Here is a 14412-nt window from a genome sequence, read left to right as displayed (position 1 = left end):
GTACTGAAAACGTGCGACCAATAGTGTTCGTAATGAACTACGGTCACATCTATTTAGAAAAGATGGTAAGATTTTTACTATTTGTCCTTAGTGCATATTTTCCATACATTATATTTTAAGCTAAACTTCATTGCTAAGTATGTTATCATACGATGTTCTTCAACAGGGACTCTCGATGAATGTTGTGCCTCATGGGATCGGGACTAAAGGTACCATGAGTATTGTTAGCTTACAGCCAAGATATCCTACAATGCACTTTAGTGCATTCAGAATTTCTAAAAGCGACCAATGCTTAATAGTGAAAGACTGGACCAAATTTATGATGGAGGAGCGCAGAGAAGTACTAGGGGGCAGCAATCAGAAGTGCAACCCACGACTAGGAGACATGTTCATCTGCTTGCTCCAACTTGATGAAGGAGGAGAGCTACACATGTTTTATGTTATTTTACCTGAGAGAGAGTAGCAGGAGTGATTAGCTAGCTAGAAATGAGTTTGAAGATGATGATGTGCTACACTATGACTATGATGATTAAATAGCTAGTGTTGGTGGTAATGACTATGATGATTATTATTAGCTGGTGTTAGTGGTGATTAGATAGCTACGACATCTAGTGTTGGTGGTGATTAGCTAGCTAGAATGAGTTTGAAGATGATTATGTGCTACACTATGACTATGATGATTAAATAAATACTGTTGGTGGTAATGACTATGATGATGATTAAATAGCTTGTGCTGGCGGATTAGATTCAAGTGGAGGCAACATGTGGTGCACATCGAAAGTACTACTAGTCCAAACTAGATCAAGTTTGGATTAGTAGTATACTTTTGACATGCACCACATATTGCCTCCACTTGAACCTAATCCACCTTTATTTGACACACTGTTATGGACATAATGATATAAACCTCATAATTGATATTGTCCAAAAATTTGTATAAGGGCGTATAAATAAACTAAAAATAAAAAAATGAAAAAAAGAATACTAGTAGCGATGGATTGTGAACACGCTGCAACTAGCTAGATTAGCAGCAGGGCGGGAGAGAAGAAGCGCTGCCGCTATGTGTCTTAGCAGTAGCACGTGTCACACGCGCTATTGCTAAGTAATAGCTGTAGCGCCTTATTAGTAGCGCGGCAGCACGCACTACTAGTGAGCATTAAACCCGCGCTACTACTAGGGTTTTTCCTAGTAGTGGTGAGGAGGTAACGACACATACAACGAGGGAAGAGGAGGAAGCCACCACCACACAAGAGACCAGGCGCACTTGATTGTGCCATCGAGATGGAACGAGGAAAATTCCAAAGTATCGTGCTAATTCAAGGGTTAGATTAAGTTGGTATTTCTGCTCATGTTTATCAAGTACGATGGTGTCGGAAAAGAACTCAGGACGACACTATGTGTACCATTAGTTTGGTTGTTGAGCAGAGTTATTTGAAACACATAGATTAACATTCAAAAGAAAGCATCGTGGTCAGTTTTTTGTTAGTTCTCTTTGGGGTGCATGCGTCGAACTTTACTCGGTTTGTCACCTATTTCCCCCCTTTAATTCTTTTGGAGAGCCTTGAAGTACTGCATCATCTACACATTCTGTATGGCCCTTGTGGTTGTATAGACAGGACAAAAGGAAAGACAAGGCTTCTAATAAAAATGAGTTGCCCACCTCTTATCACTGCCGGAAGAGAAGGTGTTGGTTGAACTCCTATGCACCCACATACACTATCTCAGTCATTTCTTGCTTTTGGGATTGGAACCAGTGGCAGACCATATCAGAACCTACCACTTCAAGGAGCTTAGAACACCACTCCAAGGAAGGGAACTACTCTTTTTTTAGCTAGTGGCATCTACTAGACCACGAAAAAATTATTTGTTTAGCTCATTTTTGGGTGTGCATCAACTTCTTACCACATTTTCTTCCTTTATCATCCTCCCGAGTGCACCCAGCTCTGCTTTACGCGAATACTTGACTCGAGGTATTGATGACATCTCTACCTGAACCACTACTAGCTTGTTGAGTGGAGCTATTGTAGATAAGCCCATAATCAGTAGATTAGCATAATATATTAGTGCATTCCGAGTGCATCCCACTTCTAGGATATCTAGCATAAAGCCAATGATCAACCTTGCTTCTGCATCCATCAGACCATAGTAGCTACACAGCTCATGGCCAAGCTCCAATTTGATTTGAATTAATTTTTTTTGTGTTGATCAGCTATGAACATCTCATGTAGTTGTATCGGTAGGAGACTAGGTTCAAAGAGTGGTTCAAGCTTTGGCGTTGTGGCATCAGGCACCCAATATTGTGGTAAACAGGGAGTCCGAAGATAGAGAAAAGCTAAGCTCCTATTTCTGACACATCCCATTTCTACCAATCTAGCATCATCCTCTTACGTCTACCTTGCTAAATTTGGCCATAACGGCAACACAAGAAAGGCAACCAAGCATTGCTTCAACTTACGCTACGAGAGTTGAACTGCTCCGAAGGCCCCATGGGGTTTGTGACTATACCGGTGGTGTGAAGAGTGGTTCACCATCCAATGGTGTGGCATAAGCAATCTACTGCCCCACTATTTATAAGGTTAATGTGACGTACAAAGAGATGTTGTATAATGAATGACTAATTATTTCTCCCATACATTTAATTTAGGAAAGGATGTATACGGTTTCTAGTAGAAATGAATAGCGCACACTTACTATGCGGGAATCACTTCCTTTTTTTATTGGGAGAGTTCATAATTTTCTTTTCTGGTATTGCATTTACAAGATAACTAAACATTGTTTGCTTAGTTATTCTGGGTGAGTGTCGACTGTAGTATAGTTTCTTCCTTCATCTTATGGTGTTGTGCATTCAACCACACATTAGCTAAGAATTTGAGTCTAGCCACAGGGGACACGACGGGAGATTTTACCGTATGCTTAAACCAATATGGACCCTCTCCATTTATTATTATCCAACAAATGGGATTGGTTGGTACTCCAACATATATATGCTTAGGTGAACCACCACCAAAAGTTTGGGAGTACCTTGTTGTTAAAGTCTAAATTTTTATTTAGGTGGAGAAATAAAGGATGCATACTATATAAAGACGTATAATTTTGCTAATTAGGTGGTGTTATCAACATACAATGTGAACTAGATGACTGGAAACCTATCAACCAAGAATTATGGGATGCATAGTAAGACCACGAAACAATTCTTGGATACTAGATGGAACCAGCACAAGCGAGATGCACAAAATCGAACAAACGCAATGTTGATGAATATGGAATTAATAAATGTAATGTTTCAAGATAAAATTACAACATTATGAAGAACCGCAAAACGAACGTATTGCGCGAAATGTTTGAGTACTGCGATACAATAGAGGATGGGAGGCCTTATCGTGGGTGATAAGGAAACCACACATACAACAAGGGAAGAGGAGGAAGGCACCACCACACGAGACCATGCACACTTGATTGTGGCATTGGGATGGAACAACACAAAAATTCAAAAGTATTGTCCTAATTCAAGGGTTATATTAAGTTGGTATTCCCGCTCATATCTATCAAGTATTAGGGTGCCATAAAAGAACTCACGACGACACTATGTGAACCATTACGTTGGTTGTTGAGCGGAGTTATTTGAAACACTAGAATAACATTCAAAAAGAAAGCATCATGGTCGGTTTTTTGTTAGTTCTCTTTTGGGTTGCATGCGTCGAACTTCACTTGCTTGTCACCTTTTCCCCTTTTAATTCTCTTGTGTGAGTCTTGGAGTACTGCATCATCTACGCACTATGTAATATATGGCCCTTGTGATTGTATAGGCAGGATAAAAGGACATAGAAGGCTTCTAACAAAAATGAATTGCGCACCTCTTATCACCGTCGGGAAGGAAGGTGTCAGTTGAACTCCTATGCACCCCCCACACACTATCTCAGTCGTTCCTTGCCTTTGCGATTGAACCCAGTGGCAGACCATATCATAACCTACCACTGCAAGGAGCTTAGAAACACCACTCCTAGGAAGGGATTGCTCTTTTCTTAGCCAGTGGCATCTACTAGACCACCAAAAATTGATTTTTTAGCTCATTTTTGGGTGAGCATCAACTTCATACCGCATTTTCTTCATCATTATCCCGTGCATCCCGCTCTACTTTACGCGAATACTTGTCTCGAGTTAATGATGACAACTCTACCTGAACCACTACTCAGCTTGTTGAGTGGAGTTATTGTAGACAAATCTTTAATCAGTATATTAGCACGAAATATTAGTGCATTCCCAGTGCATCCCACTTCTAGGAAATCTAGGAGAAAGCCAAGGAGTAGTCTACCATGCTTCCGCATCCATCGGACCATAGAAGCTTCACAAGTCATGGCCAAGCCCAATTTGATATAAATTACAACTTTTTGTGTTGATCAGCTATGAACACCTCATGTAGTTGTATCGGTAGGAGCATAGGTTAAAAGAGCAGTTCAAGCTTTGGCAGTGTGGCGTCAGCCACCCAATATTGTTCCTGTATTTATCTCATTAGCCATATCATGTTTATACAGTTAGTATATAATGAATTTATAGTTATTTCCTTCATCCTTCGAGTTAGAAAAAACACGAGTTTGGCTTCCAATAAGGAATTAAAGACCCTTTCTATGCAAGAATTTCTCTTGTTTTGCAGGCCAAGTTCATAAAACTTATGTGGTTTTCTGTCCACTGCGCCAACTGGACTACTAAAAGTTGTTTGACGAGTGTTGTACATTACACATATAAACGATTTAAGAAGAATATGTTTTATGAACATTATGGTGCTCCTTAAATAACATACACTATGTTGCATAAATATATTTGGGTGTTGTATTTTATTGCTAGCAAAATAATTCGTATAGAAAATTACTTTGAGCCTTGGAACTTGATCAGCCTCATCACATTCTTTCTTCATTAATGGAAGTCTTTTATACATATTTTCTCCGGCCTCGGCATCAGTGCTCACAGTCATATATTATTGATTGGTTGAACAATGTCATGCATAATATCAAGCATCAATGTCTAATTAAGCAGTTTATAAAAATAGAAAAGAACAAAGCGATGCCAAATGCCTCACAGCAGAATCCATACTTCTACCGCAAACTCTATGACAAGTGACCAAATGACGAAAAATACGCTAATCCTAGTGTAGAGGAATAGGATGCAACTCTCAATGTATTGATTGGGTGCATATGCACATGTATATATAGTACATGGGGCAAGTCATATCCTCAACTATACACAAGGAGGAATACTTGGGGTACAAGAATACATATGCGAAATAGATATCTCCACACCCCCCGTAGCCGAAGCGTCACCATTGCTGACGCAGAGACTGGACCAGAACTCCTCAAAAGACGCTGTTGGCAAGCCCTTGGTCATGATATCTGCAAAATTGTTGGGAGGTGGGAACGTGTAGAACACGAACATGGCCAAGGGCCACCTGATCTCGAACAAAATGAATATCAAGCTCAATGTGCTTGGTGCGACAATGAAGAACCGGATTGGCGGAGAGGTAGACGGCGGAGACGTTGTCGTAGTACACCACCATGGACTTATCAACAGAACATGAGAGCTCGTGAAGAAGCTGACGAAGCCAGGAACACTCAGCAACAACGTTGGCCACAACGCAATACTCAGCCTTAGCGCTGGACCGAGAGACCGTGGGCTGCCGCTTGGATGACCACGACACCAAGGACGATCCAAGGAGGATGCAGTAGCCCAAAGTGGATCGGCGGGTGTCCGGGCAGCCAACCCAGCCAGCGTCGGAGTAGGCGACCAGATCAGTGGCGGTGGAGGCACGCAGAGTGAGACCGAGATCCATAGCACCACGAATGTAGCGGAGAATCCGCTTGACAGCAGTCCAGTGAACGTCTCAGGGAGCATGCATATGAAGGCAGACCTGCTGAACGACATACTGAAGCTTCGGTCGAGTGAGAGTGAGGTACTAGAGAGCACCAATGATGGAACGGTAGAAAGTAGCATCCGGGGCAGGAGAACCATCAGTAGCGGAGAGCTTGGCATTCGTGTCAACGGGTGTGGTCGCGGGTTTGCAATTAAGCATCCCATCACGGTCAAGGAGCTCATGAGCGTACTTCCACTAATGAAGAAAGAAACCATCAGGACGGCACACCACCTCAACACCGAGGAAGTAGTGCAACGGACCCAAGTCCTTGATGGCGAACTGAGCACGGAGACGATCAGTGAGCCGGCGAAGGAGCTCAGAAGTGCATGCTGTCAGGATGATGTCCAGTGAATGTCTCCAATCCAGAGGAGGGCGCCGCGGGCGGGGGCACTGGAGCACCCAAGGCCGGCAGCGGGCGACGGCGCGGAGGGGGACCCGCCGCGGGAGAGGAAGACGGCGCCACCTGTTCCCGTGCAAAGGGAAATACAAGCTCATCAAAGGACACATGCCGGGAGGTGATGACACTGTGAGACACGGGGTCATAGCAGCGATAACCCTTAGTGTTGGTCGGGCAACCAAGAAAGACACATGGAACGGAACAAGGAGGGAGTTTATGAGGTGTGGTGGCGGTGGTGTTGGGGTAGCAACGGCAACCAAAAATGCGGAGACCATCATAGGAGGGAGGAGTGCCATAGAGAAGATGGTGTGGCGCATAGTTCCAGCACGGACGACATGGTCGAAGGTTGATGAGGAGGGTGGCGGTGGTGGTGGAGAGGGCATCTGGCCAGAACTAAGAGGGCATATAGGCATGAAAAAGAAGGATACACACACACACTCATTGAGGGTGGTTAGGATGCGCTCGGCACGACCATTCTGCTGAGAGGTGTATGTACACGTGAGGCGAAACACGGTGCCGTGGGAAGAGAGAAGGTGGCGAACGGTGAGATTGTCAAATTCTTTGCTGTTATCGGTCTGAAGTGCGAGTATGGGCCGCCCGAACTGTGTGGAGACATAAGCATAAAATGCAATGAGGGTGGCGGGAACGTCAGATTTCCTACGAAGAGGAAACGTCCACACAAAGTGAGAGTAATCATCTAGTATAACAAGATAGTAGAGGTAACCAGAATTACTGGGTATTGGAGAGGTCCATACATCGTTGTGAATTAACTCAAACGGAAAAGAAGCAAATGTGGAGGAGGAACTAAAAGGAAGGCGAATATGTTTTCCTAACCGGCAGGCTTCACAAGAGTGAGCGGCTGTTTTATTACATGAAAAAGAAAATCCTCTCATTATTTGATGAAGTGAAGAATTGCTAGGATGCCCAAGGTGAGCATGCCAAAGATCGACGCCGGCAGAAAGAGCTCGAGGACCACCAGGAGATGACGGTGACTGAACGGCGTAGAGGTCGCCGGGACTGTCACATGGGTGAAGAATCATCCTGGTGCGAGCATCATTAACAGAAAAGCCAACTTCGTCAAATTCCACAGTTACAGAATTATCATGAGAAAGATTACAAACAGAAACTAAGTTCTGAATTAGGTGTGGAGAAACAATGACATTATTAAGAGAGAGAGGTTGAGATTTAGAGGGAAAAGGAGCAGAATCGACATGAGAGATGGTGATAACCCACAAGTGTAGGGGATCGCAACAGCTTTCGAGGGTAAAGTGTTCAACCCATATTTATTGATTCGACACAAGGGGAGCCAAAGAATATTCTTGAGTATTAGCAGCTGAGTTGTCAATTCAACCACACCTGGATAACTTAGTATCTGCAGCAAAGTATTTAGTAGCAAAGTGGTATGATAATAAAGGTAACGGTGGCAAAAGTAAAGATAATAGTTTTGGGGTTTTTGTAGTAGTTGTAACAGTATCAACAAAAAAGTAAATAAGCGAAGAACAATATGTGAAAAGCACGTAGGCAATGGATCAGTCATGAATAATTATGCCGGATGCAATTCCTCATGTAATCGCTATAACATAGGGTGATACAGAACTAGCTCCAGTTCATCAATGTAATGTAGGCATGTATTCCGTAAATAGTCATACGTGCTTATGGAAAAGAACTTGCATGACATCTTTTGTCCTACCCTCCCGTGGCAGCGGGGTCCTAGCGGAAACTAAGGGATATTAAGGCCTCCTTTTAATAGAGAACCGGAACAAAGCATTAGCACATAGTGAATACATGAACTCCTCAAACTACGGTCATCACCGAGAAGTATCCCGATTATTGTCACTTCGGGGTTGTCGGTTCATAACACATAATAGGTGACTATAGACTTGCAAGATAGGATCAAGAACACACATATATTCATGAAAACATAATAGGTTCAGATCTGAAATCATGGCACTCGGGCCCTAGTGACAAGCATTAAGCATAGCAAAGTCATAGCAACATCAATCTCAGAACATAGTGGATACTAGGGATCGAACCCTAACAAAACTAACTTGATTACATGGTAAATCTCATCCAACCCATCACCATCCAGCAAGCCTACGATGGAATTACTCACGCACGGCGGTGAGCATCATGAAATTGGTGATGGAGGATGGTTGATGATGACGACAACGATGAATCCCCCTCTCCGGGGCCCCGAACGGACTCCATATCAGCCCACCCGAGAGAGATTAGGGCTTGGCCGCGGCTCCATGTTGTAAAACGCGATGAAACTTTCTATCTAATTTTTTTCTCCCCGAACGTGAATATATGGAGTTGGAGTTGAGGTCGGTGGAGGTCCAGGGGGCCCACGAGATAGGGGGGCACGTCCAGGGGGAGGGGGCGCGCCCCCTGTCTCGTGGACAGGGTGTGGGCCCCCTGGTCTTGATTCTTTCGCCAGTATTTTTTATATTTTCCAAAAAGTTGCTCCGTGGATTTCCAGGACATTCTGAGAACTTTTCTTTTCTACACATAAAACAACATCATGGCAGTTCTGCTGAAAACAGCGTCAGTCCGGGTTAGTTTCATTCAAATCATGCAAGTTAGAGTCCAAAACAAGGGCAAAAGTGTTTGGAAAAGTAGATACGTTGGAGACGTATCAACTCCCCCAAGCTTAAACCTTTGCTCGTCCTCAAGCAATTCAGTTGATAAACTGAAAGTGATAAAGAAAAACTTTTACAAACTCTGTTTGCTCTTGTTGTTGTAAACATGCAAAGCCAGCATTCAGGTTTCAGCAAATATTATGAACTAACCATACTCACAATAACACTTAGGTCTCACAATTACTCATATCAATAGCATAATCAGCTAGCGAGCCATAATAATAAAACTCGGATGACAACACTTTCTCAAAACAATCATAACATGATATAACAAAATGGTATCTCGCTAGCCCTTTCTGAGACCGCAAAACATAAATGCAGAGCACCTTTAAAGATCAAGGACTGACTAAACATTGTAATTCATGGTAAAAGAGATCCAGTCAAGTCATACCCAATATAAACCAATAGTAATGAATGCAAATGACAGTGTGCTCTCCAGCGGGTGCTTTTAATAAGAAGGGTGATGACTCAACATAAAAGTAAATAGATAGGCCCTTCGCAGAGGGAAGCAGGGATTTGTAGAGGTGCCAGAGCTCGATTTTAAAATAGAGATTGAATAACATTTTGAGCGGCATACTTTCGCTGTCAACGCAACAACTATGAGATGGCTGTATCTTCCATACTACATGCATTATAGGCAGTTCCCAAACAGAATGGTAAAGGTTTATACTCCCCCAACCACCAACAAGCATCAATCCATGGCTTGCTCGAAACAACGAGTGCCTCCAACTAACAACAGCCCTGGGGGAGTTTTGTTTAATTATTTTGATTTGCTTTGATCTTTTTGGATCATGGGACTGGGCATCCCGGTTACCGGCCCTTTCTCGTGAATGAGGAGCGGAGTCCACTCCTCTTGAGAATAACCCACCTAGCATGGAAGATATAGGCAGCCCTAGTTGTAACATGAGCTGCTCGAGCATACAAAACAGAATTTCATTTGAAGGTTTGGAGTTTGGCACATACAAATTTACTTGGAACGGCAGGTAAATACCGCATATAGGAAGGTATAGTGGACTCATATGGAACAACTTTGGGGTTTAAGGAGTTTGGATGCACAAGCAGTATTCCCGCTTAGTACAGGTGAAGGCTAGCAAAAGACTGGGAAGCGACCAACTGAGAGAGCGACAACAGTCATAAACATGCATTAAAATTAATTCACACCGAATACAAGCATGAGTAGGATATAATCCACCATGAACATAAATATCATGAAGGCTATGTTGATTTGATTCAACTACATGCGTGAACATGTGCCAAGTCGAGTCACTCAATTCATTCAAAGGAGGATACCATCCCATCATACCACATCATAATCATTCTAATAGCATGTTGGCACGCAAGGTAAACCATTATAACTCATAGCTAATCAAGCATGGCACAAGCAACTATAATCTCTAAATGTCATTGCAAATATGTTTACTTCATAATAAGCTGAATCAGAAACGATGAACTCATCATATTTACAAAAACAAGAGAGGTCGAGTTCATACCAGCTTTTCTCATCTCAATAAGTCCATCATATATCGTCATTATTGCCTTTCACTCGCACGACCGAACGATGTGTATAATAATAATAGTGCACGTGTACTGGACTAAGTTGGAATCTGCAAGCATTGAACTCAAGAGAGAAGACAGGGTAATATGGGCTCTAAATTAAATAAACAATCATGCATATGAGAGCCACTAAGCATTTTCAATATGGTCTTCTCGACCCCCAAAGGAAAGAAAAGAAAATAAAACTATTTACACGGGAAAGCTCCCAACAAGTAAGAAGAAGAACAAGAAATATTTTTGGGTTTTCATTTTAATTTCTACTACAAGCATGGAACTTAAACTAACTATTTTTTTTGGTTTTTCTTAAGGTTTTTCAAACACACAAGAAGAAAACTAGAAAAAGAAATTTAAACTAGCATGGATAATACAATGAAAGAGTATGAGCACCGACGACTAGTGTGTGAACGTGAATGTAAAGTCGGTGAGAAATACGTAGTCCCCCAAGCTTAGGCTTTTGGCCTAAGTTGGTCTAATACCAAGGATCGCCTGGCTGATATCCGTAAGTGAAACTGGGGTCATACTGAGATACAGCACAACCGCTTCCTGAGCTGCGGCGTGTTTGCGAGCTGCCTCCGCTCTCCTCTCGTGTTCAGCTGCTTCCTCCTTGGTGACAACATATCTTCCTTTTGCCTGATAATCAAAAAGGTAGGGAGGAGGAAGAGTAACATGGACGACGTTGCGTCTGTCATAGATTAGTCGATATTGGAGGAATTATTCATTCCTCCCAAGAAATTGATGATTGACCATAGCTTAAGAATCCAAATAAACAGGAGGTATTATCATATCTCCCTCTCGTGGGGCTATACCAAGATAATTAGGCACATGGGTTGCATAATCCTCCAAATAAATTTCCCTTTCTACTATTATTCTGCAACCTACGTGCAACTATTGCCCCCAAGTTATAACCTTTATAACCTAACACATCACTCTTGAGGACACACAGATCAGGGACACACATGTGGCATGCTTCATCTTTACCGTTAATGCATCTACCAATGAAAAGGGCAAAATAATGTATAGCAGGAAAATGGATGCTCCCTATGGTAGCTTGTGCTATGTCCCTGGATTCTCCCACAGTAATACTAGCAAGGAAATCTCTAAATTCAGATTTGTGAGGATCATTAACATTACCCCACTGCAGAAGTTTGCAAGGAGTCGTAAAATCCTCTAGGTCCATGGTATAAGATGTATCATAAATATTAAATATGACACTAGGAGAATTACGCGTACAGTTATATTTAAACCTCCGCACAAAGGAATCAGTCAATTGATAGTACTGAGGACACTTATCTTGTAAGAAGTCCTCTAAGTCAGCATTACGCACATACGCGTCAAATTCCTCCTTGAAACCTGCTTCGACCATAAAATCATCGGATGGCCACTCACAAGCTCGTACATCCGCGTCCCTCGGTAATTCAACATCTTGCTCACGTATAGCAATCCTGGGCCCTTTCTTCACTGAGGAACCACCTTGGTACATTCTCCTAGACATAATTCTTTTCTGAAAAATTTCTGAAATTTTAGTAACTTCAAAATGAAAGTGGATAAAACTAAACAAGATTGGTAGCAACTACTCCTACAAGTGCCTAGAGCCTATATCATGCATTAGAATTGCTTGGGACCTCATAAATTTAACATGCAAGCTCAAGAACATGGTCACCTATGCAGCAAAAACTTGCAATGAATAAAGCACTAGAACAAAAACTAATTGGACCAATGGAGGAGTCACATACCAAGTAACAATCTCCCAAAGCAGTTTTGTAAATGGAGCTTTGAGCAAGGAGATCAAAAATCGCAGCAAAATGAGCTAGAACTCGTGCTTGAGCTGGATGGGGATTTTTTGGGTAGAAGATGAAGTGTGTGGGTGCTGACATAAGTGGAGGTGGGGCACTAGGGGCCCACGAGACAGGAGGGCGCGCCCAGGTGGGGTGGGTGCGCCTCCACTCTCGTGGCCTGGTGCTTGTCCCTCTTGCAGTGTTTTTAGTGCCTAAAATCCTTCAAATATTCCATAAAAAAATCATACTAAATTTGCAGGGCATTTGGAGCACTTTTTATTTTCGGGATAATTTTTAATGCACGGATAATTCAGAAAACAGACAGATAATACTATTTTTGCTTTATTTATTCTAAATAACAGGAAGTAAAAAGAGGGTACAGAAGGTTGTGTCTTCTAGTTTCATCCATCTCGTGATCATCAAAATGAATCCACTAACAAGGTTGATCAAGTCTTGTTAACAAACTCATTCCGAATAACACGGAACCGGAGAAATTTTGAATAACACTAAGTTACTTCAACGGGGATATGAAAATCCCCAACAATAAGAATATCATTCTTTTTCTTGACAGTAGGGAGAGGAAATTCAAAACCTCCAATAATAATAGTTGGAAATTTTCCAATAGAATTGATGCTATGAACTTGAGATTGTTTCCTCGGAAAGTGTACCGTATGCTCATTACCATTAACATGAAAAGTGATATTTCCTTTGTTGCAATCAATAACAGCCCCTGCAGTATTAAGAAAAGGTCTACCAAGGATAATAGACATACTATCGTCCTCGGGAATATCAAGAATAACAAAGTCCGTTAAGATAGTGACATTTGCAACCACAATAGGCACATCCTCACAAATACCGACAGGTATAGCAGTTGATTTATTAGCCATTTGCAAAGAGATTTCAGTAGGTGTCAACTTATTCAATTCAAGTCTACGATATAAAGAGAGAGGCATAACACTAACACCGGCTCCAAGATCACATAAAGCAGTTATAACATAATTTCTTTTAATGGAGCATGGTATAGTTGGTACACCCGGATCTCCAAGTTCCTTTGGTATTCCACCCTTAAAAGTGTAATTAGCAAGCATGGTGGAAATTTCAGCTTCCGATATCTTTCTTTTATTTGTAATGATATCCTTCATATACTTAGCATAAGGATTTACTTTCAGCATATCAGTTAAGTGCAAACGTAAGAAAATAGGTCTAATCATTTCAGCAAAGTGCTCAAAATCCTCATCATCCTTTGTCTTGGATGGTTTAGGAGGAAAGGGCATGGGTTTCTGAACCCATGGTTCTGTTTCTCTACCGTGCTTCCTAGCAACAAAATCTCTCTTGTCATAACATTGATTCTTTGATTGTGCGTTATCAAGATCAACCGCAGGTTCAATTTCTACATCATTGTTTTTGCTAGGTTGAGCATCAACATGAACATTATCGTTAACATTATCACTAGGTTCATGTTCATCACCTGATTGTGTTTCAGCACCGAAGATAGAAATATCATTAGGATTCTCAGGTGTGTCTATAGTAGGTTCACTAGAAGCATGCAAAGTTCTATTGTTTTTGTTTTTCTTCTTTTTAGAAGAACTAGGTGCCTCTAAATTATTTCTCTGAGAATCCTTCTCGATTCTCTTAGGGTGGCCTTCAGGATACAAAGGTTCTTGAGTCATTCTACCAGTTCTAGTAGCCACTCTAACAGCAAAGTCATTTTTATTATTTAATTCATCAAGCAAATCATTTTGAGCTTTAAGTACTTGCTCAGCTTGGGTAGCAACCATAGAAGTATATTTGCTAATGAGTTTAAGTTCACCTTTAATCTAGCCATATTATCGCTCACGCGTCCTATCTCGAAAGCATTATTCTATAACTCTCTACCAACATAAGCATTAAAAATTTCTTGTCTAGCCATAAAATCATCAAATTCATCTAAGCATGGGCTATGAAATTTAGTAGAGGGGATTTCAATTTTATCATATCTATAGAGAGAATTTACCTTTACTACCTGTGTCGGGTTATCAAGACAATGTGGTTCTTCAATAGGCGGTAAATTAAGACCATGTATTTCTTTAATAGGAGGTAAATTCTTAACATCTTCAGCTTTAATACCTTTTTCTTTCATTGATTTCTTTGCCTCTTGCATATCTT

Source organism: Triticum aestivum, chromosome 5B (assembly GCF_018294505.1).
Source record: "Triticum aestivum cultivar Chinese Spring chromosome 5B, IWGSC CS RefSeq v2.1, whole genome shotgun sequence".
NCBI classification, from domain to species: domain Eukaryota; kingdom Viridiplantae; phylum Streptophyta; class Magnoliopsida; order Poales; family Poaceae; genus Triticum; species Triticum aestivum.
Note: the sequence above shows the minus strand (reverse complement) of the source record.